This window comes from Crotalus tigris, unplaced genomic scaffold (genome assembly GCF_016545835.1).
Source record: "Crotalus tigris isolate CLP2741 ecotype Arizona unplaced genomic scaffold, ASM1654583v1 scf7180000024437.13266115, whole genome shotgun sequence".
Classification (NCBI taxonomy): domain Eukaryota; kingdom Metazoa; phylum Chordata; class Lepidosauria; order Squamata; family Viperidae; genus Crotalus; species Crotalus tigris.
The window spans coordinates 6,181,851-6,206,086 of record NW_024100606.1 but is presented as its reverse complement, the minus strand read 5'-3'; the positions used below and the strand labels follow the sequence as shown (position 1 = coordinate 6,206,086).

At 40.2% G+C, this 24,236-nt stretch overlaps 1 pseudogene; it reads left to right on the top strand.

Moving 5' to 3' along the window:
* Positions 1-21,683: 21,683 nt before the first annotated feature.
* Positions 21,684-23,860, top strand: LOC120302692 (annotated as a pseudogene).
* The last annotated feature ends 376 nt before the right edge of the window (positions 23,861-24,236 follow it).

Below are 24,236 nucleotides of genomic sequence, written 5' to 3'. Positions count from 1 at the left end.
CATATACTTCCAAATAAATATCATACCACTAAAGAAGGACAGGCAAAAAATAGAGGCCAGATAGCAGTAACTCACTAGTGCTGGCTGAATGTTTGCTCACCATTATTCAACAAACTGACATCAACTGGGAGACAAACTCTGCACCAAGTGGAAGATCAAACAGATTCCTGACAAACCTAGCAGACAACTTTGTCTCCCAAAAAGTAGAGAAGGGAACTAGGGGATTAGCCATTTTGGATCTAATTCTCACTAACAGAGATGAAATGATAGACGGTGTTGAAGCCATAGGAACCCTGGGAGGAAGTGATCAGGCAATATTAGAATTCAACATTATAGAAGCACAACCAATAGAACACAGTCAAACTAGAGTCTTGGACTTCAAGAGAGCTAATTTCAATAAACTTAGAGAGGGCTTGGGAAGGATTCCGTGGATGAGAATCCTCAAGGGAAAAACAACTCAAGAAGCTTGGGACATTTTGAAAAATAAGATAATAAAAGCACAGTCTAGCACAATACCAACAAAGAGGAAAAACAACAGCTCTCAAAAGAAACCAGCATGGCTGCATAAAGAACTCTCTGACAAATTGAAAGATAAAAAGGACAAGTATAGAAAGTGGAAAGAGGGGAAATAACTAAGTCAGAATATCAGCAAATAGCCGAGCCTGCAAAAATGAAGCGAGGAAAGCTAAGCTCAAAATGAACTAAGGCTTGCGACCAAAGTCAAAAATAACAAAAAAAGCTTCTTTCAACATGTAAAAAACAAGAAAAAAGTGAAGGAAATGATTGGTCCATTAGTGGGTGGAAGTGGCAAGAAGGTGACAAGCAACAGGGAGAAAGCAGAACTATTTAACTCATTTTTTGCATCTGTCTTTACACAAAGGGAAAAAACAGACCAACCTATCAAAAATAGTGCCATAAAAAACAAAATAGAAACACAAGTTAAGGTAGGCAAGAAAATGGTAAGTGAGCACCTGCCCAGCCTAGATGATTCAAATTGCCAGGACCAGATGAATTACACTCCAGAGTTCTCAAGGAACTGGCAGATGTGATATCGGAGCCACTGAACTATATTTTTCAAAGATCCTGGAACACAGGGGAACTACCAGAGGACTGGAAAAGAGCTGATGTAGTTCCCATCCTCAAAAAAGGAAAAAAAATGGATCCAGGAAATTACAGACCTATCAGCCTGACCTCAATACCTGGGAAGATCCTGGAAAAGATCATCAAACAACGAATCAACGAACACCTAGAGGCAAACAAAGTCATTACTAAAAGCCAACATGGGTTTGTCAAAAATAGATCATGCCAGACAAATCTTATTGCATTCTTTGACCAAGTGACAAAATTAGTGGATCAGAGGAATGCTGTGGACATAATTTACTTGGACTGCAGTAAGGCATTTGATAAAGTAGATCACAACCTACTACTTGACAAGATAGAAAAATGTGGGGTAGACAGAACCACCACCAGATGGATCCGTAGCTGGCTGACCGGCCGTACTCAGCGAGTGGTCCTCAATAGAACTGCATCTATATGGAGGGAAGTGTGTAGTGGGGTGCCCCAGGGCTCTGTTCTGGGCCCAGTGCTCTTCAACATCTTCATCAACGATTTGGACGAAGGGATAGATGGGGAACTCATCAAATTTGCAGATGACACCAAGCTGGCAGGAATAGCCAACACTCCAGAAGACAGGCTTCAGATACAGAAGGATCTGGACAGACTTGAACACTGGGCACTAACTAACAAAATGAAATTCAATGGTGAAAAAAAGCAAGGTTCTACATTTAGGCAAGAAAAACCAAATGCACAAGTACAGCATAGGTGGCACCATGCTCAATAGTAGTAACTGTGAGAGGGACCTCGGAGTCCTAGTAGACACACTTGGAATACTGCATCCAGTTTTGGTCACCACGATGTAAAAAAGATGTTGAGAGACTCTAGAAAGAGTACAGAGAAGAGCAACAAAGATGATTAGGGGACTGGAGGCTAAAACATATAAGGAACGGTTGCTAGAATTGGGTATGTCTAGTTTAACGAAGAGAAGGACAATGGGGGACATGATAGCAGTATTCCAATATCTCAGGGGCTGCCATAAAGAAGAGGGAATTAAGCTATTTTCCAAAGCACCTGAAGGCAGGACAAGAAGCAACGGGTGGAAACTAATCAAGGAGAGAAGCAACCTAGAACTAAGGATAAACTTCCTGACAGTGAGAACAATTAATCAGTGGAACAGCCTGCCTCCAGAAGCTGTAAATGCTCCAACACTGGAAGTTTTTAAGAAGAGACTGGACAGCCATTTGTCCAAAATGGTGTAGGGTTTCCTGCCTGAGCAGGGGGTTGGACTAGATGACCTCCAAGGTCCCTTCCAACTTTATTACTATTACCTACATCTCTCTGCATCTCTACAGAGTAACTTCTGATAGATACAAAGACAAAATGATCCTTATAGGTAGCCAGTTATAGCAAGAGACAATGCGAACCCAACAATTGCTAATGATTATGGACAGAGACAGCTGCACATATGGAGAAATCTGGGCAAATGCATTTCAATGAAATCACAGGTTTGCTCTTATATTTTATTTATTATTGAATTTAAATATGTATCAGGATGTAGCACTGCCCTTGGGTATTTTGGGAAATTTGCATAGCAGTCATATAATAGCTCTTTGTGAAGCTATTGCAGGCCTCAATGGAAAAGTACTGGTGGATTGAAGACCTCATAAATCAACCAGGGCATGTTCTGTGATCTCTGTAGCTGTCTAAGTTCTAACAAGAAGCCTGATGTAGAGGTTAAGGAGTTGGACTGGCACCCAGGAAGCCAGGTTCCTGTCCCTCCTTAGCCACTGAAGCTCACTGGGTGAGTCAAGGCAATCATTGTCTCTCAGCCCAACCTACCTTGCTGTGAGGGAAAATGGAAAAAGTGACTGCTGTGAATAGCATCTTTTGCTCCTGAATGAAAGCAGGATACAATTATAATAAATAAATATGCACTATTTAAATATAGTATGGATAAGAAGAATCCTTGTAGAGGTGATATGGCTTTGCTAACAGTAAAGCTTCCTGTAGTAATTGGAGACCTGTCATCTTTATCACACAATGTTCAATCAGTGTATTTACACAAGAAAACCATCTCTTTATAGTTCTTATTGGCCTCCGCATAGAACTAGTACAATGACTGCACCATAAAATATATGTGTAAAAATATAATGTTGGACTTTTCTTTACCCAAAGGGAGAATACAAATGAAGTACTTAGAACCAGCGAACTGCTGTTTGTTCAGAATGTCTCTCATTTCTATGACTGGACATCAGCATGAGATACAGAAAACTCAAGGATTTTTTGTTTGTTTGTTTGTTTTGTTTTTTGCTGCCAACTAAAATATTTGGAAACTACTCTAGATTTTTGGATGAGTTGAGGAAGTTTGGCAAAGTCTCCTAACTCTGATTGTTCATTATTAGTAATGTTCTGTTTCAGGAAAAGAGGCATTGAGACGAAGCAACGAGTTCCAACAGCTCTCCTTTATTGCAAACACCAACAGAACAGATTTTAAAATGGTGCGGCCCCCTTTTATAGCCCCCCTGCACAATATCTTGCTGGCCAATCATTGCAAAGGATCTTTTCCCGCTGTGCGTGTGCATGGAAGGCTGGGAGCAGCCTTTCTTGTCCCGGGCATCCACATGGTCTGCCTGGGCCAATCGCTGCAGCCTGTGTCTGCCGGCCCAGGACATAACAAGTAATCCCAGAATGATATTTTCTACTAAATGATATAGCTGAAATAGAAAAGACTTATTTATGAAGGGATTGGGAATACAATTCTGGTCTGGTGTCCTCTTGTTTAATTGTGTGTCTTTTGTAGCTGGCTGGTTGTAGGAAAAGAAGCCTGAAGTCTGTTCACCTCTACTGGACTAGTCTAGGATATGTGATAGTTTGCTCAGGATATCATGAATTTCACTTACTAAAAATGTAGTAAATACAAAGAGAGCAGTAGCCAAAAAACCCCAAAAAACAAACACCAACCACATACCACAAACCCTGTGTCCTGTGTAACGGTGGCAGCTAATACAGGAAATAGTTGTGCTTCTGTGAACCAAGCCTTCCTATCTTGCATCATCATTACCACTCAGTTTAGCACAGTATTACAGTCATGCTTAGAAGCAAATCTGCCACACTCTTCTTCAGAGCGTTTTTCCAGAATGAGGAGAGGACTCTGGAAGTTCCACCCATGCAATAAAGTTGGAGTTTATTACAACTGTGTGAAGACTAAGCAGTGGGGAATTTGGTCATAAAGCAGCAGTATTAACAACTTACAGATCATATCCTTATGAAAACTATATATTTCATATCATTTTATTGCTATCAAAAGGCCTGTATTACCGGTATATATAAGCTGTGCTTGCTAAAGTTTCACCTCTGAATGGTGTACTAAAAGCTTAATGACAGTATTAAGGTTGAGTAAAATATTGCTATAAGCCCATATAGTTTGTATTTGTATAACTCAAGCTTGCATTGAACTCAACCAAATGACATGGGCTGGATGGATTTACAGAATTCATTAAGCTAATATCTAGCTCAGGGCTGAACTGTGGAGTCCTTGGTACTCTCTGAGTTTGGTTGTTTGCTTACAGACATTTCATTACTCAACTAGGTAATATCATCAGTGCTAGTGACGGTGGGATTTGCTCCCTATTTATATACAATAGCTTGCTCTGCCAGTATTGGTGAGAGTGCAGTTTTACTCCTTGGTAGTTCCTTGATGAGGGTATTGTTTTCTCCTTGATTGTTTGTCTGTTGCTAATCTCTGCTTATCTAGGTGTTGGCTACTGAAAGGGATATGTTCTGATCTTTTCCATTTTCTTCTTGGCTTTTCATTGTAGATATATGCATCATCAAACTTCTCAGCTATTTTGCCACATCCCCCATAGCTATCACAAACACTCCCTCCCCTCCACACATATGCATGCTTCTCTCAGCTACTGGGAAGAGCAAATAAGGCTCTAAACTTGAAACAGGAAGAGGGATTTTGATAACTACAGGCAGGAAACACAAGTGCAAATGGACAGTGAGTAATCTGAGGAACCATTTGGGATTCCCCAAAACTTCTTTGGGGTCTGCAGAATCAAAATTATTTACCATCCTGTATTGAAAATTTATCTATATACTTTAACATACTACTAAAACTCTTGTGTCTGTAACCTTTAATTGGGCAAAACTGCATTATTGAGCTATAATTTTTAAATCAAGCTACTTCAGAAGGATTAACTTTTAGAATGTATCCAAAATCTGGTACTCACGACTCCCATGGGATTGGTAAAATAGCAGTGGGAACAGGAATGACTTCCCATTTCCTGCCATTTTCCCCATTGAATTACCCTGTGGAAAGCTGGCAGAAAGCATTGGGTGATCATGTGATTGCGGCCGACTGCAGCAGCATGGTGGCATAACATTGCTAACGTGGCCACAACTTTGCCAAATTTCAATCCTGCAAGAGCAATGATTCCTAGATTTTGAATACATTCTTTAAGTTAGCCTATTTGAGATACGTTGATTCAAAAATTGTTGCCCTATGATGCATGATAGCAGATACCATACCAAGTGCATTAATTAAACAGGTGGTAAGGATGAAGGGGAACTCAGATACATAACAGGTTATGTAGAAAACAAACACAGGTTCAGTTAAAAAGGACTCACACCTATACACAAACTTTAACTACTCTGACATCAATTGGGAGACAAACTCTCTACCTAGTGAAACATCAAACAGATTCCTGACAAACCAAGCAGAAAACTTGTTTCTCAAAATGTAGAGAAAGGAATTAGAAGGTCAGCCATACTGAGTTAATTCTCACTAACAGAGATGAAATAGCAGAAGGTGTTGAAGTTGCAGGAATCTTGGGGGTGGGTGGATAGTGATCATGCAATATTGGAATTCAACATTATGCAAGCATGAACAATAGAACAAAGAACAGAGTCTTGGACTTCAAGAGAGCTGATTTCAATAAACTTGGAGCTTGGGAAGGATTCCATGAACAAGAATCCTCAAGAGGAAAACAATCCAAGAAGCTTGAGAAACTTTGAAAAGTGAGATTATGAAAGCCCGGGTCTAGCACAATTCCAGTGAAGAAGAAAAATAAGAGATTTCAAGAGAAACCAACATGACTACACAAAGAACTCTCTGGTAAACTGAAAGACAAAAAGGACAAATAAAAAAGGTGAAAAGAGGGCATATAAGTAAGGCAGAATATCAGTAAATAGCCCAGACCTGCTAACATTGGATATTCTTGCTTTGACAATGAAGTTAGGAAAGCTAAGGTTCAAAATGAACTACAATTTGTGACAAAAGTAAATAATACTGTAAAATGGAGTTTAGGAATTAAAAAATGGTAAAAGAGTATCTACACACTCTAGACAAGTTCAAATCACCAGGACCAGATGGATTGCACCTTAACGTTCTGAAGGAATTGGCAGATGTGATCTCAGAACCACTGAGAATCATATCTTTTAAAGATCCTGGAGCACAGGGAACTACCAGAGGATCCAGATTGTTGGGGGCAATGTAAATATATATATACATTGCTTACTGGTGTACACCGCTTAGAGAGTGCTTGCACTTAAAGCGGTATATAAGTCTCATAAATAAATAAATAAATAAAAAGGGCTTATGTGATTCCCATCTTCAAAAAAGAGAAAAAATAGATCCAGGAAACTACAGAGCTATCAATACCTGAGAAGATTCTGGAAGAAATAATCAAGCAATTAATCTGTGAACACCTAGAGACAAACAAAGTCATAAAGAGAAGCCAACGTGGATTTGTCAAAAACAAATCATGCCAGACATATCTTATTACATTCTTTGACAAGGTGACAAAATTAGTGGACCAGCAAATGCTGTGGGTAAAATTTACTTTGATTTCAGTAAGGCATTTGATAAAGTACTGCATTTCCCGAAAATAAGACCTGGTCTTTTTTGGGGGGAACACCCAAAGACACATTAGGGCTTATTTTGTGGAAAACACAGTATCAAGGTGATCAGCCTGGCCGGGTGCCCCAACTTCAGCACGTGCACAAGAGGCAACAAGTGCACAGAAGCTGATGATGTCCAGCAGCAGCTGCAGCCCACCGGCTCCTTGGCACAGCACAGGTAAGTCTGATCTGGACATGCTGCATGACCGCCTGGCTTGTGGGAGGCTCACACAGTGGCACCGGCAGCAACTAGAGGCAGAGGCATGGGGGGGGGGGAGACAGAATCTGGATGTGCTGCGGGGCCACCTGGCTCAGAGGAGGCTTGTGGGAGCCAGGTGGCTGTGCAGCATGTCTGAATAGCCTGCCTCCCCATGCCTCTGCCGGTGCTGCCACATGAGCCTTCTGTGACCAGGCAGCCATGCAGCATGTCCAGATCACCTGCCTCCCCCCTGCCTCTGCCTCTGTGCTCGGACTTACTGCGCTGCAGACACCCGTGTGCTCGCTGTCTCCTTTGCTAGCTATGCCCACTCCTGGGCTTATTTGTGGGGGAAGGGCTTATATTAGGAATATGCTAAAAAATCAGGCTGGGCTTAGCCTGAAATCTTAACTGATGTCTAAAATTAGACTCAAATAATACTCAAAATGTCTTAAGCATAATTAATTTTTAAAAACAAAATGAATTTTGTTTTTAAAATTTTTAAATGAAAGGAATATTACACATCGTTGGATAATAGTATCAACTGTATGTATGAAATTTAGCAGTTAAATAATTTTCAACCATTTAATTTAGCAAAGCTGGTGAAAGAATTGAAAAGGAAGGAAGGAAGGAAGGAAGGAAGGAAGGAAGGAAGGAAGGAAGGAAGGAAGGAAGGAAGGAAGGAAGGAAGACATTTTTTTGGTATTTGATAGATGTCTGCTTTTTAATTTTCAAAAACTGAGAAGCTGGCAGGCTGCAAAGCAGTCTTCAATCCCAGCTATCCACTTGAGTTCCATGATTGCCTTCAGGTGCCATCAGCTTTCTTAGAATGTAGTAACAATGTCCTACTGCAGCTCAAGCCTTTGAAATTAGTTCACTTGATCAAAAAATGAACAAAAGCAGGCAAGGGTAGGAGAAAAAGAGAGGGTGGAGAAGTAACAGAGAGCACTTTGGTAAAATAATTCTTTAACTTTGTTTATTGCGCCGCAGTTGCCTTTTTGTATTTTAGGACAGTCCCCATCCCAATCATCAGCAGCCCTTTCCTGACAAAATCCACATTTCCTAAGGAGGGGAGACAAGATGGCGAAGAGGCTGCAACCACTATAAAGAGCTTCTCAGAAGGAGTATTTCTTTATCATACCATCCTCCTGCTGTTTTATTGGAGGCCTCAAAACTTGGAAAGTGTTGGGAAAGTTCTAGGACACTATTGATCATCATGAAAGAAAAAATTAAAGCTGTTTGACATAAATAATTGAGAGAGAGAGAGTTGATCAGCTTCCAGTGGGCAGATAATTAGGGGAAAGAGACTTTAAAAATCATAAATATTATGTACGTAAATATTATTTACAAACAAATCACCTTACAAATATTAAATAACATAGTAAATAGAAGTTGATGGGAAGCAAAAAGAGCAATTGTTTTTATCTTTAAGACAGTTGCAACACAGAGAGGAGGATTGATTTACAACAGGCTGGGTGGCTTCCATCTAGCAGAGATCGAGAGCCAATTCTACTTACATTTAGGCAATCCCCGATTCCTGACAAGTTGTTTAAAATGAGGCATTTTCTGCATACTTTTTCAATATTTCTAAAGCGTGCGTTCTGCTCAGAGGAACTCAGCCTACTCCTGTGCCAATCTGGGCCCAAGACTACTGCTATTTTAAAGACTAAACATGACCACCCAATTTCAGATAATCTCAAGGACACCTTATTAATTCAGCCCCTGAAAGATGACTGCTCAGGCAAAAAAAAATTGTTCTCTTACAGCAAGACACTGCACATATGACCTTCTAGAAAAAAAAAAAACTGATTAATTTTTTCAATGCCCTGACAGCTTCAGAACATCTCATATTATACAAAGACTGGACGACTTGAGAGAAACTCTAGTGGCAACCCGTAAAGCAGCCAGAGCTTTAATTTATTTCTTTTTACTAATCACTCAAGACAGTGACCAGCCCTTTGAGAAAAGACCGGTAGTCATGTGGCCCCCTCCTCTGACCTAGGGAACCTAGAATTGCAGTTCAACAATATAGGGTCCCCTGGAGCAGATCCAAATCCCTCCACCCTGTGCCCAGTCAAAGTACCACAACATGCAGAAACTCCAGAGAATAATTAACCAAATGCTGCTGATATACAAGAGGAAGGTTTTGATTGCCTAACACCCAGGTAATCACCTTCTGAGTCAGACAATGGCCTTTACTAGGAACATAACATGGACTTCTGTGGTTTAATATACCCAATAACTGCCACACACCTCAGACTTCGAGCAAATCTTTGCCCGAGGAATTGTGTGGGCCTATGGCATTGGCAGCCCCCAAGGTAGGAAGTGGAATCACCTCCCCAACAAGTTATACTGAAATTAAAAAACTATCTTCTAATGTCCATCATGCCACACCAACCTTCATCAAAGTTATTTGACTCCATAGAACAGCACAAGAATGGCAAAAGGGGGGGGGGGATTATTATATCTTCCCAGATACTGAAGGAACTTTGGATCTCATTTCATCCCTATTGTGACTCCATGAGTCATATCAACCATCCATAGACCACAATACAACACTAGTCACCCCCTCAAACAACAGACAAGAAAGTTCCACACTAGAATCACTTGCTTTCCTGATGGGAAGCCAGAAATAAAGACCCTACTATTATGAGCTACATCTCCCAATTTAACATCTTTATGTTCTAAGAGATGTGGTCAAAAAACAATCTGTTTATTAAAGGATATATGTCATTGTCCCTCGCAGCAATTCCTGGCACGAGACAGGGGAGATATCATGCAGGTCTGAGCACTCATATCTCAACTATTTTAAATACTGAGATTTTGTCAATAGAACACTTGAGAATCTTGTATAAACAGTTATTTTGAATTTCTCTAGACAGAAACTGCTTCTCATTAATTTCTATATACCTCCTCATATCCCTAGACCATGCATTGTTGAAAGTTGGTGAAAAGTGTCAAATTATATTAATGCTCTTCAATTACTCTTTCCCACAGCCCATGTCGTGATTGCAGGGGACTTTAATGCCAGTCTAGACCCGAATGATAATTGCCAATTTGCCAATTTTTCTAAAATTCCTGACTGTCCCTCCGCCCTTCCTACCAGAGAATCTCATGATCACACTGGAGATTTCAGGGGCTTACAGATATTGCAGACATTCTATAATTTAGATTTGCAAATTTTGAATGACACCACTTATTATTTATTAACCAATAGAGTTCCCACATAGTATAAGGACTTCTCTGATTAACTATGTGATCATGTCAAGAAACTTACCTTTCTCAATTCTTCAATTTCATATTCACAATTGTCCTGAGAATGATTGTTGTCCCAACATGTTGCTTTTGAAGACCTTTGTTGCCCCCTTTCTAGCCCTATCCTGCCCCATCTGAAAATATCCCCAAGGGACAAATACACGCAGAAAGGACTGTCAGACAAAGGACAAATTAACTCAAATGCTCTCCATCAATAGAGCACTTCCACATATTACATACAAATATTGTAGATGGCATGTCCCCTGAACAGGTCTTGCCATCCTACATTCAGGTAGTCCATTTTCAGCTACTTCTCCCTACCTATCCATTTAGTATTAACAAGAATCAGACCTCTTTTAACCATCTCTGGTTCAATGGTGATTGTTATGTACTAAGAAACAACTAATTTCCTGCTTTAAGGAATATAAAAAGGATTCTCTCACCTACTCAACCCAGGACCTTCTATTCAAGAGGAAATATAAACAGCTATTACATCTAAATAAGAGATATTCCCCGATAAAGTCTTAGAACCAATTAATCTCTATCACTCATTTCAAAAATTCAGTTCAGTTCTGGAAATGTATAACTCTTCAGTCTTCTTCATCTTATCCATTAATTTCATCCTCTACTCCCATCAGCCTTCTCAATAAGTACAGTATGGATAGCAAACTATATGCCAGATTCTTGTATTACAAACTCCTGGACTGGGTCATAACTGAGAATATTTTGGCTGATGAGAGGCAAGCTTCAGAGAAGGTTGCTCAATGATTGACCATGCTCTAACTCTCCAAAATCTAGTTGAGAAATAGTTGAGCATGCTCATCACTTTATGTAGAGTTTATTGACCTTAGATATGTTTTTGACTCCATCTGCAGACTCAAACTAGGAAAGAAATTAAACTTCCTCAATGGATGAAAGACTATTGGTAATTATACAGTACATAAGTTGTATGAGAACTCCTGGATGAAGATGCTTTGCAATGCCTATGGACACTGTACCAAAGGAATTCCTGTTAAGTGGGAAGTGATGAAAGAGTTTATTTTAGCCTCCCTTCTCTTTATTATATATATTAATTTTCTTATTGACAGATTGAACGGTTCATCTCTTCATCCACTAAAATTGGGAAATCTCCATTCTTCTGTATGCAGATGATGCTGTCCTACTTTCCCAAAAACAAATTGGCCTCAAATGGGCACTCTAAATGGTAGTTGAGCACTGACAAGATGCCTAGAAATTAATTACACTAAAACCAAGGTCATGGTCTTTGCTAAGCACCTTAAGACGCATGCCTGGCAATTAAAAAAACCATCTAATAGAGCAAATCAAGACTTTTAAAAATCAGGGGATTGTCTTCCAAGCTATGGGTAACCACAAATCTCATGCTGATTACATCACTTTAAATGCACACAAAACAGTGTCAATCTTACAGTTCTTTTACTTCTCCAAAGGAACTCAGCATAAAACTGCACTGATTAAAGTTTTCTCAGCTAAGGCTTGAGCCTAATGACTTTTTGGAGCTAAGCTACAGCTAATTTCTTCCCTTGAAAAGAATTCAGCCTAAATTTCTGAGAATTTAGCACCTTTCATGCTGTTTTTTGAACCCATCTGTTCCCCATTAAGCTGGCCTTCTCAAAAGTGAAACTTCTACCTGATTTACATCTTCTCCCACTGGCTTAAGACCCATTTTTCCCAGTAGGTATGACTGATCTACTAATGACTGACAGCTTCTAGTGCTCCTAAAGCTAGGCAATGCAAGCCAAACTACAACTTTATGGCTGTTCATGATCAACCATGTCCTTGCTGGGCAAAAATGTGCTGTAACTGACCTCAGACAGCAAGCCATTGATTTAGAGCTGAAAGCTGACTTCTTGGTCCTATCCAGAAAAATCTTCTTGAGGCACTCTGCACACCTTCTCCAGCCAGCCAGATATCTCAACCACATAACCATCCCTTAATTCAGAAGGGCTTTTTCAATGCCCTTCCAATAGCCATTACTGAAGGAAGATACAAAAATATATCCTTCAAACAGAAACTGTATCCATGTGGTGATGGAATAATTGAATTGATTCCATATCCAGATTGAAACTCATGTTATGTTCTATACAAGAACATGCTAGGAATTATCATTGCCACTTTGTATTAAATACTCTGGTCATTCCAATTTATGTTGGCTCACCTATTCCAAAGTAAAAAAGAACAACGTACTTTTGCTGGCAGAAAGACCAAAAAACCTATAGTCTATTACAGGTAGTCCTCAATTTATTACTACAATTGAGCCTCAAATTATTATTGCTAAACAAGGCTTTTGTTAAGTGAGTTTTGCCCCATTTTAGAGCTTTTTTGCTGTTGTTGCAGTTGTGAATTTAGTAATGCAGTTGTTAAGTGAATCTGGCTTTCTCATTAACTTTGCCAATCAGAATATCGCAAAAAGTGATCACATGATCCCGGGACACTGTAACCATCATAAATATGAGTCAGTTGCTAAGTATCTAAATCTTGATCACATGATCTTGGGGTCATGAAAAAACAGTTGTAAGTCACTTTTTTCAGTGTTGTTATGACTTCAAACAGTCACTAAATGAATTGTTGTAAGTCGAGGACTACCTGTACTTCGGATCAAAGTAACTTGACCAGCAGGAACACACACACACACACACACACACACACACACACACACACACTCCTCTTTATAGATAAATTATTGGACACATGTTTAATAACAGCCTAATAGTATGGTAGAAGATTATACACCAGTGTATGGAAGGAATCCATGTAATAAATGAACATCACTTGTGAAAGCCAAGCTAAATTGCACATAGAGAAGAATAGATTGTGATATTTTAAACATGGAATTCAATGGTCTTGTTTACTGCATTTTAAGTGCCATGAACACATATTAGATCTGATAGTTGAAGCAATTAGTCATCTGCTTATTAGGTAAGGACAGCCACTAGCATGGGAGGTTCCAATGCATACTGAAGTGGTGAGCCATCCATTGGCTCTGCTCCTTCCTTTGAGAGAAATAAGACAATGAAATCACCGGAGGGAAACTGGAGTTCATACTGCTGCTACTGGCTGTTTACTGGCAACTTCAACTCATGACTGCAATTCTTAGTAATTTGGAGTCCAGAATCATTACTATCAGTTTTTTTTTCTGTACTACTCTCTGTGGGAATATTAAACTGGGGAAATACTGACAAAAATGGGACCTTCATGCATATGTGAATGAAAAGCAATCTAGAGAAGCACACTAATATCAGCTTACATAAAGTGCAGAATAGAACAGTTGTTTATTAGCTCTACAACCCCTCTTTTATGCTTATTTCCCCTTTTTTTCTGTTGTGTGCACTCCACATCAAAGTGCTTATTTTTTGCTGGCCTGGGAAAAATAATCAGAATGAACTTGTTTTCTAAGGAGGCACCTGGAAGATACAGTATGCTTCCCAGGCATTTCTCTCCACAGCTTGGTTCCACCCAGTTTCACTTCTTCCAAAAGTTCAAAGGTGGGGAGAGGTGGATACCAGAAAAAGAAGTGATCATAGAAAAAGAGATGCAAGTAGACTGTTAAAGGAATTGACAAAAAACATATCAAAAAGTGTTTAGTCAATGATATGGATATGCTCAGGATTAAATTGCCAAAGGAAAAGTGGGGAGAGGAAGAAAAAAAATCCTATTGCTAATCTGTATGGCTCTCAACAGCAAGATATAATGACTTATGGTTTGGCCTAAGAAGACTGGTCAAATTCTGCCCTTACTTAATAATTCCTTGCATGGAGCCCTGTAGGAGATGGATTATTATTTTTATTTTTTATTATTTTTAATATCAGGCAAGGTTCTAGTTTCCAGATGCCATCCAAAGTATCACATGGCTTTACCTGCTAGTTAATGCCATCATTTAAAGCAGTGGTTCTCAACCTGTGGGTCGGGACCCCATTTGGGGTCGAACAACCATTTCATGGGGGTCGCCAAACAACGCAGTCTGCCATTTTTTCCCCCTTTTCCTTAGCTGTGCTACTCCCTTTTATTCTATTGGCTTTTGAAAGCCAATAGAATAGACTCTCTTGAATAGAGTCTAATTCTATTGGCTTTCAAAAGCCAATAGGAATTGTCCAGGCTGTCTCTGCCCTGCTGAGCCCGCCAAAAGTCCCATTCTGCAAACGGTGCTGCACCAGTTGAGTAGTCCTCGACTTACGACCGGTTGAGTAGTCCTCGACTTATGACCGGTTGGGGGTCGCGGCATTAAAAAGGTTGAGAACCACTGATTTAAAGAGTCTGCATCTCTCTTGTACTTCCTTTAATCTGTTTTTAACCTGTGACCTGATTGCTACACCTATAAAGCCAATTGTTCTATTTATTTTCAAGGCATGGGTTAATAATCACACAACTCAAAGACTCACAAGCAAACATTTAACATCCACCAGGGAAAGTATTTTATTATTTATTCAAATAAGAATGCATACAATATTTGCCAACACTTAGTGAGAAATGAAATGTCTTTGAGCTCTGGAATATGCATGACAAGCTGAATTAGGAAAAATGTTTGCAAATCTCTTTTTTTTAAATGGTATTGTAACATTTATGTCAAAAACATTATAAACAGGAGATCTTTTAACATTTTTGTTACAGTTTTGACACATTCTGAGCTGGGCAGCATATTCTTTCCTTATTCCCAGTAGCAATTTAACAAAATTCTATTAAATATTCCATTACTTACTGTTGCTTCCTTGCTAGAATAACTTGGTAAATTGGCCACATGCATTTAGACAGTATTCTGCAATAGTTTAACATTCACTAAAAAGATCAAGGAAAAGAATTCAAATGAGCTAAAATGGAACTGACACAGAAATCAGCATAACATTTAAAATCAAATTTAAAACAATTACTTATAGACTTGTTATTTATATGTTATTGCCTATATATGGCAATACTATTAAAACTTATAAAAGAAAAATGAACTTTAGAATAAATTAAAAGGTAAATCAAACATGTATATACCTACAATACAATGCCATTATTTGAAATACTGAAGTTATGCTAAAAAGTCCCTGTGTTGTGATGCACTTCAAGAATCAAAAGCTGTTTTACTTCTAGCTGGACCTTTCTTAAAAAAAAAAAAGACCAAAAAAACCATCCCACATGTTTAAACTTCTGAAGAATACAAGACAAATGGTTATGCCATAGACCAGGGATAGGCAACCTTGGCTCTTTTATGACTTGTGGACTTCAACTCCCAGAATTCCTGAGCCAGGATGGCTGACTCAGGAATTCTGGGAGTTGAAGTCCACGAGTCATAAAAGAGCCAAGGTTGCCTACCCCTGCCATAGACTGAAGGATTGACTTTGTATGTTTATGTGTCTGTGTGTGTTTCCAACAATTTGAGATTAAAAAAAAGGTACGTACATTTAACCCAGCAGAATACTCAGTCCTTATTTGCTTTAAAAACTGGACATTTTTATTTCCCAGAGATATACAACTCTTTGTGTGCATTTGAAAAAGCAGGGGAAAAATGAGACAGCTGGCTGGTTTGCTGAAGTTATGATCTTATCTTGGTTTTTTTGTTGTTGATGTTTTTTGGTTTTGGTTTTTTGTTTTTTTTTTAGGAAAGTTGCATTTTCTGTAGTTTAAAATGAGAGATAATAAGCATAAGAAAAACATATTGTTAAAGGATTGTGGTTGAATGGCAATATTATGTACATGCATCATTAAAGTGAATGACCATATGTAGAGAGCAAAATCCAAGAATCTGACCCCACATGCCCAAGTATAAGAGGGCTGGGTGCATATATTTTTCACTTATACATATCAGCTGATGCTGTTGTTTACGAGAAGGAAGGGTCTAATATAAACAGCATAAGTAGAAGCCCTTTTTAGCAATGAAGTTGACTAATTCTTTTCTAACATTGTCCAAACAGATAGCTGTCACTGCCTCTTGTGTTAATAAATTCCATAGTTTAATTTAGTATTTCTTGACCTCAGCAACTTTAGGATGTGTGATCTTCAGCTGCCAGAATTTCCCAGCCAGCATGCCAACACATTTTAAGGTTGCCAAAGTGGAGAAGCACCTTTAACTGAAAGAAAATCTTTCTTGAATTGAACCAATGACTACATGGAAACACTGCTACTTAGGCTTATCATATTTTCAAGTAGCCAATCAGGACCAAATTTAAAATGTTGCACAGTTTTGACAGATGACTGAACCAACATTACCACAGGTAATGGACTTAGGCAGGCAAAAGGGGAAAAAAATTGTGGCAAATAACTTTGCAAATTTGTACAGTTCTACTTTCCCAATTTAATCTACAACTCTGGAATTTCCTGGAGATCTCCTATCCAAGTCTTATCCAGATCCAACTACACTTAGTTTTTTAAGACTGGCAAAGATTATTAAATGCTGCCAACTATTGCCTGTAACATGTGCACTGTTTAAAGAAATGCTTTCTGTCCATGTTCATTCAGGTTCTTGGGATGCTTCACAGTTCTAGAAAATTTTTTTCCTGTATCAGTTTTCAGTATGTCCACATTTATATAGCTCTACCATCCCTTATTTATCTTCTTTATTGAAAGAATCCTTAAGGTCATGAAACTTTTTCTTACAAGGAAGATGCTCAACTCATCAGTCATTTCTCTTGTGCTTTTCTGCACTCTTTCCAGGTCTAAAATCAGTTTTAGAATATGTAGTGACTTTTTTTTTTACTAATTCCTAGTGTGTTGCTCCATGAATTTATGCAAAGATGTTATAGTAATGCACTGATTTTTCAATTAGACTTTTTCATAATGATCACACATTGGAGAGATGTCTTTCTCAAGCTATCCATCACTAACCTAGGAATCCTGGTCATCATATCAAGTTAGGACCTATGAAAGTTAGGATTGTTTGCCTCAATATGTATCATTTTGCATTTGCTTACATTAATTCATATTTTCCACTTTAAGATTCATTTCCCCAATTTGGACATAGCAATAGTACTTAGATTTATATACAGCTTCACAGTGCTTTACAGCCCTCTCTAAGCGGTTTACAGAGTCAGCATTTTGCCCCCAACATTCTGGGTCCTCATTTTACTGACCTCAGAAGGATGGAAGCCTGAGTCAACCTTCAGCAGGTGAGGATTGAACAGTGGGCAGAATTAACCTGTAAATATTCTAACCACTGTGCCACCATGGCTCTTCAATAAGATAAATGTCAGAAGCTCTTTGCTTTCCTTTTAATGAACCTGTAAATGATGATATCAGCAAACATAGTAATCTTACTGCTTGTCCTTTCCCTCTGGAGTATTTAACTAGTTTAAAAGACTTGACTCTGCAAGAACCTTTCATTACATAGTTTCTCTTCTAACCTATTCTGATTCTTTAAGATCATTTGACTCAAACTGGAATAAGCAATCTGTTAACATGATCTGTACTTCCCATTTCACTTATAACTCATTATTTTGCATTTTGTAGAATTCTCAGTCTTTTGTTTTTCCAAATGAAATTAGTTATTTGTCTTTGCTATTCATTTGTCTTTTCTTTTTTTCCTTTAATTTTTAATGTGATAATTTGTAATAGAAATTAATCCCTTCTAAGACATTCATTTTTACTTTTGATGTTCTTAGCCAAGATAAATAAGTTTAACTTTTAACATTTTAACATAACTGCCATTATATTTTTCTAGATCAGTGAAGATTTTTTTTTTCCATTTAAAAAAAATATTTTTAGTTAGATAAATTCCCAGGTATATGATGGTTTTACACTGATGTTAAATCTTATTTCTTGTTGCAAATGCTGCATTCCTTCTTTTTTATATATAGGTTTCATTGAAAAAGAACTTTACACAGGATTAAAAAAACCCTACAGAAATATAAAGATATAAAATAAGATGAAAGAAGTGAGGGACAGCAAAAAAATAAAGAAAACAGAAAGAAAAGCTATATAAAGAAGTGTTTTCAAACCATCTTTGTAGCAGTTGTAAACATAATAGTTGTCATCTTCACTCACCCAAATTACATATTTTGGTTCCCTTCTTTCCATAAACAATCCCTTTCAATTATATATCAATTCATTTTTATCTATTTTCAATAAAAGACCATAAAAGGTTTGTAGTTTTTTTATAAATATAATTATTGTCCATTTATAATGAAACAAGCTAGTTTAGCCATTTTTACATACACTCCTACTTTCACAGTGTCTTGTCCTTTTTTCTTTTTCTTTTCTTTTCCTTTTAATTAATAACAGAAAAGAAAAAAGAAGCAAAACCCAAAGATAATGGAGACATGTACATTGTCAAAGAAAAGGATAAAAAACAAGACAAAAAGTGCTTTAACAAAAAATGAAAGAAATATGACAATAAAAATAGTATATCCTTATAATAACAATTACCATTCTATATATATTTGTCTAATGTAAATATTATTCAAGTACATATATATTTCTTATATAATTAATTTTTTAACCTATTTTATATAAATGAATCCCATATATCATTATACTTGTCTATTCAAAGTCTACATCTATAGCAATTCTCTCATAAATGGCAGATGCAATCAGTTACTCAATCCAATGAGTAAAAAAAAGCCATACATTTATTTTTTCAGTGCTGCAATATCATTGCCATATCATCTTTTGTCCATAATGGCACTGAGAATCAATTACATTGTCTGTTTGTGAAGTTCCAAGTATTACATAAAGAACATTGTCTTCTGAAATTTTTAGCTCTTGTTGCACAATCAAATTTATTAATCACTTGCCCCCCAACTTTGGGAAATAAATATAGGACATTGTAGAAACATGTGTTTAAAGAAACATTCTTATTATTACACTAGCTGGAGCCAGCCACGCGTTGCTGTGGCTCAGTCTGGTTAAATGGAAAAGAAAGAAAAGAGAAAGCGCACGTTTGTAATATGTTTAATTTCAGAATGCTTGTGGGTATACAATATTTTTTGTTGTTCCATTGTGTGTGCAGATATAGATTATGTCCAACAGATGGCGCTGTTTTTTTAAAAAGCATGTTTTTATCTGTTACCGGTAAAAAGAATGTTTTTACCTGTCACAGATGTGACATCTATATAATATAGGTATATAAAAACACGCGCATATTCGAATGCAACATTGTGTCAAAATTTCAAACCAATTGGTGGAGAAATTTTGGAAATTTAAGATTTTGAACAAATGAACATTTACATTTTTATTTATATAGATTTCCAACAAAAATGCTGTTTTGACAGTGTTATCTATACAAATGCACTGAAGTCCAGTAAATTCAAAATATTATTTTTTGTTCTATAAGTTGTAATTTGAGGTCTATTGATTTTAAGACTTTCTCCCACTGTCTTTTGAAACCTCTAATTCTTTACTCCACTCATTTCTTAACACCTGCATATCAAAATTATTTACTGATAACGAATTTCTATAAAAAGTAATAGTAGGTTTTAAAAGTTTTAACAAGCTGTTCTAGTATCTCAGGTCTCTAAAGCTGAAAATTCTGGTGATCCAAACTGTTATGTCCCGAGCCTTACAAACGGCTCGGGCGTTTGCAGGCAGTCCCGGGCAGGTGCAAAGCTGCCCGGGACCAGACAGGCTGTCGCCAGCGCCGTGCGCATGCGTGGGTGCTGGCGCGGGAAAAGTAACCCATTTACCCGGGAGTTGCCTATATAAGAGGCTGCGAGGCGTTTGGGCGAGGCTGAAGCCATCTTCCTGTAAGCTGAACGCTGAATAAAAGAAACTGAGAACTCCAGCTGCTTTTCGTGTCTGTTTTCCCACCACGGACTCAACACTGGCGACGAAGGTGGGATGCCTTGCACTACCTGGAAAGGAAAAAGTGTAAGCTTACCCAAGGAGTCCTGAGTGGCGGAAGAGGAACGGCGTCGACTCGGCAGCTGCCCGCCAATCCGGTGTGCATTCGGGGGTAGGCTGGCTGATAGACCCGTCTCCTGAAGATCCGAAGATGGCGAAAATCGGAAGGCTTTCGGAATTCGACGTCTCACATCCAGAGCGGTGGGAGTCCTACGTATCCAGAATGGAGAACTACTTCAAGGCAAACCAAGTGAGGGAAGATAGCTTGAAGGCCGCCACCCTGCTTTGCGTTTGCGGCCAAGACGCCTTCGAAATCGCAGAAAATCTTGCAGCACCTGTTCCAGTAGAGTCTGTACGCTACGCAGACCTGAAGAAGCTGCTGAAAGAGCACTTCCACCCCAAGGTGTCCGTTATCTCATGGCGCCACACCTTCGAACAGAGGGATCAACGGTCCGGTGAGTCAGCCAAGGAATACATCGCCGCGTTACGGAAGGCCGCCAAGCCCTGCGAGTTCAAGGACCTCGAGGAACGACTGAGGGACCGATTCGTGTGCGGGTTAAGGCATCGAGAGTTACAACAGAGACTTTTCGCTAAGGAAGAATTATCCTTCCAAGACGCCTTAAGGGAAGTCACCGCAGAAGAAGCAGCAGGCGGCGCCGTCAAGAACATGCGGCCGATCAGAAGCAGTGCAGAGGGTGCGTCCGTGCACCAGGAAGACGTCCAACGAAACTCCGAGGATCCGGACGAGGAAGTCGACCGTCTACACCCCGCGAAGGAAGGAAACCAGAAGGGAAGCTCTTCGGCTCCGCTCAAGTGCATCGGCTGTGGAGGTCGCCACAGGAGAACCGACTGCAAGTTCCGCTCCGCTACCTGCCGGGCATGCGGCAAACTAGGGCACATTGCAGCTGTGTGTGGGGGCCGACGAAAGGCACAACCCCAAGAAGAACGCCTGAAGGGTACCAGACTCCCCAGCCAGAATAGGGTAGGTTTTTGCGCTTCGCGAAGAAGCATCTGTAGGACAGGCACACACAAGCCCATGAAGAAAAAGCTGTCACTCAACGTGAAGCTACAAGGGGTTCCATTATCTATGAAACTAGACACAGGGTCTGCCCTTTCCATCATTTCATTGCATACATTTAGGAAGATTTGTTCCAGTAGTGGGACTAAGGCCAAGTTAAGGCCTTCTGATATTGTATTAACAGATTTTCAGAACTCAAGAGTGTGTGTTAAGGGGGAGGCCACCCTTAACGTGCAATACAAGAGTTTTGAAGGTCCACTAGACTTATTAGTAGTAGGGGGTGAACGAACGAGTCTCATAGGACTCGATTGGTTTGAGGCCCTGGGGATACACGTCACAGGACTCAACAGCTTACAAACACTCGACCTACAGGAAGTCTGCAAAGAATTTGCAGATGTTTTCAGCCCCCAGCTGGGCACATTCAAAGGACCACCTGTGTCCTTAAAGCTAGACCCCACTGTCACTCCCATTAGGATTAAAGCAAGAAGGGTCCCTTTTGCTTTAAAACGTAAGATTGACACTGAATTAGACAAACTAATCCAACAAGGAATCCTAGAACCTGTTGATTCCAGCCCATGGGAGACCCCCATTGTCACGCCTCTAAAGGCAATTGGGGACATTCGCATTTGTGCTGATTACAAATGCACACTCAATAAGGCATTGCAGCAACATGCCTATCCTGTTCCTGTGGTCAGTCACATCCTGGCCTCTCTCAAGGGGGGCGTGTTTTTGCAAAGCTTGACCTAGCTCAAGCATATCAACAGCTGCCTGTTGATGATGATGCTGCTATAGCTCAGACCTTGTGACCCACAGGGGAGCCTTTAAGGTAAAAAGGCTACAGTTTGGAGTGAATGTCGCTCCTGGGATTTTCCAAAGCGTAATGGAAAACACACTACGAGGTATACCAGGGGTCTGCCCCTACTTTGACGATGTCTTGATTGCAGGAGACTCCACACACATTCTAGCTGAAAGGCTTAGGGCTGTCCTGTTAAGATTCAGGAAATCAGGCCTCAAGCTCAGAAAAGACAAATGCAAGATTGGGGTGCCTTCTACTGAATTTCTGGGATTCAAAATCGATGCTGCTGGGATTCATCCTGCTGAATCCAAACTAACTGCTATTTTAGAAGCACCCAGGCCAAAGTCTAAGGCCGAACTTCAGGCCTTCCTAGGCCTCCTGAATTTCTACAATTCTTTTCTTCCACATAAAGCTAGTGTAGCTGAGCCTCTTCATAGGCTACTAGACAAACAAGCTGTGTGGCTGTGGTCACAAGCACATGAGGCTTGATTTAAAGAAGTCAAGGCCTTGCTCACTTCTAACAGTGTTCTTGCACATTTCGACGAGTCTCTTCCTGTGTGCATCGCTTGTGATGCGTCCCCCTACGGGGTTGGAGCTGTCCTGAGTCACCTCAGGTCTGATGGAACTCAGGTTCCTATTGCATACTACTCCAGAACATTGTCTTCTGCCGAGCGCAACTACGCTCAGATAGACAGGGAGGCTCTGGCTGTTGTTGCTGGAATTAAAAAATTCCACGATTTTCTATATGGCAGGCATTTCACGGTCTTCACTGACCATAAGCCTCTGCTGGGACTGTTTACCACACGTAAGCAGACTCCCCACATCATTTCCCCTAGAATCTTAGGTGGTCTATTTTTTGTCTGCATATTATTTTCATTACTCCACAAGCCTGGGAAAGAAATGGGCCATGCTGATGGCCTCAGTAGGTTGCCTCCTCTGCCAGTAGTAGAAGCTGACCCGCGCCAGCTGTCAACATTCTATCAATCCAAGCCTTGCCCGAGCTCCCTCTTAGTGCCAGGGATGTTACCGCTGAAACAGGTACAGATCACACACTTTCACGTGTCCGTTCCTGGGTTTTGTCTGGTTGGCCTGAGCACTGCCCTAGTCCTGAGTTTCAGAGTTTCTGGTCCAAAAGGAACGAGCTGTCCCTTTCTCAGGTTGTCTGCTTTGGGGAAACAGAGTTGTCATTCCCACCTCAATGAGGACTAGGGTCTTAGAATCCCTCCACGAGGGTCATCCTGGCATTGTTCGTATGAAGGCTCTTGCACGAAGCCACTTGTGGTGGCCTGGTTTAGATAAAGGTATTGAGGCTACGGTACACGCATGCCACCTGTGCCAATGATCTCGCCCAGAGATGCCCCAAGCTCCTGTGCATAGATGGGAGGAAACACAGTCCCCATGGTCTAGGGTGCACATTGACTACGCTGGGCCCTTTCAGGGCCAGTTCTTCTTGGTCCTTGTTGACAGCCATTCAAAATGGCTTGAGGTTGTGCCTGTCTCATCCACCACCACTGCAAAGACTATTCAGGTACTGAGGGGGATTTTTGCTGCACACGGGCTGCCAGATGTCATTGTGTCCGACAACGGCCCTCAATTCACCTCCTCCGAATTCCAAGCTTTCTTACAGGCAAACCTGATTCGTCATGCCACGTCTGCGCCTTTTCACCCGTCCACCAACGGTATGGCTGAACGCATGGTGCGCATCGCAAAGGACGCCTTGAAGAGACTCACCTACGGGGACTGGCATCACAGGTTGGCTGACTTTCTCCTTTCTTATCGCACCACACCGTCCACTTCTACAGGGAGAAGTCCAGCTGAACTTCGTTGGGGGCGCCAACTTACTACTAGACTTGACCGGTTGCATCCGGACAGACTGCCTTCATCTACCTCACATCCTAGGGCACCTAGACAACTACTTGTGGGTGCCCCGGTTTGGGCTCGCAATTACGGGCCTGGTCATACATGGGTCCCCGCTTCTGTGTCCAGGATCACAGGTCCTCTCTCCTACGAGGTTGCCCTGGACAACGGTCGTGTCCTGCGTCGGCACATCGACCAACTTCGCTCTAGGCGAGACTTTTCTGCTGAGACTCCTGGGTCTTTTCCAGGGGGGAGGGGGACCCTTTGGAGCAAAGGGAAGGGCAAGAGCTACTGCCCATCTCCACTGAGGGAGCCACAAACGGCCCATCCCAGGGTTCCGCAATTGCTCCGAAAAGGAAGTCATGGAGCTTACCCACACAACA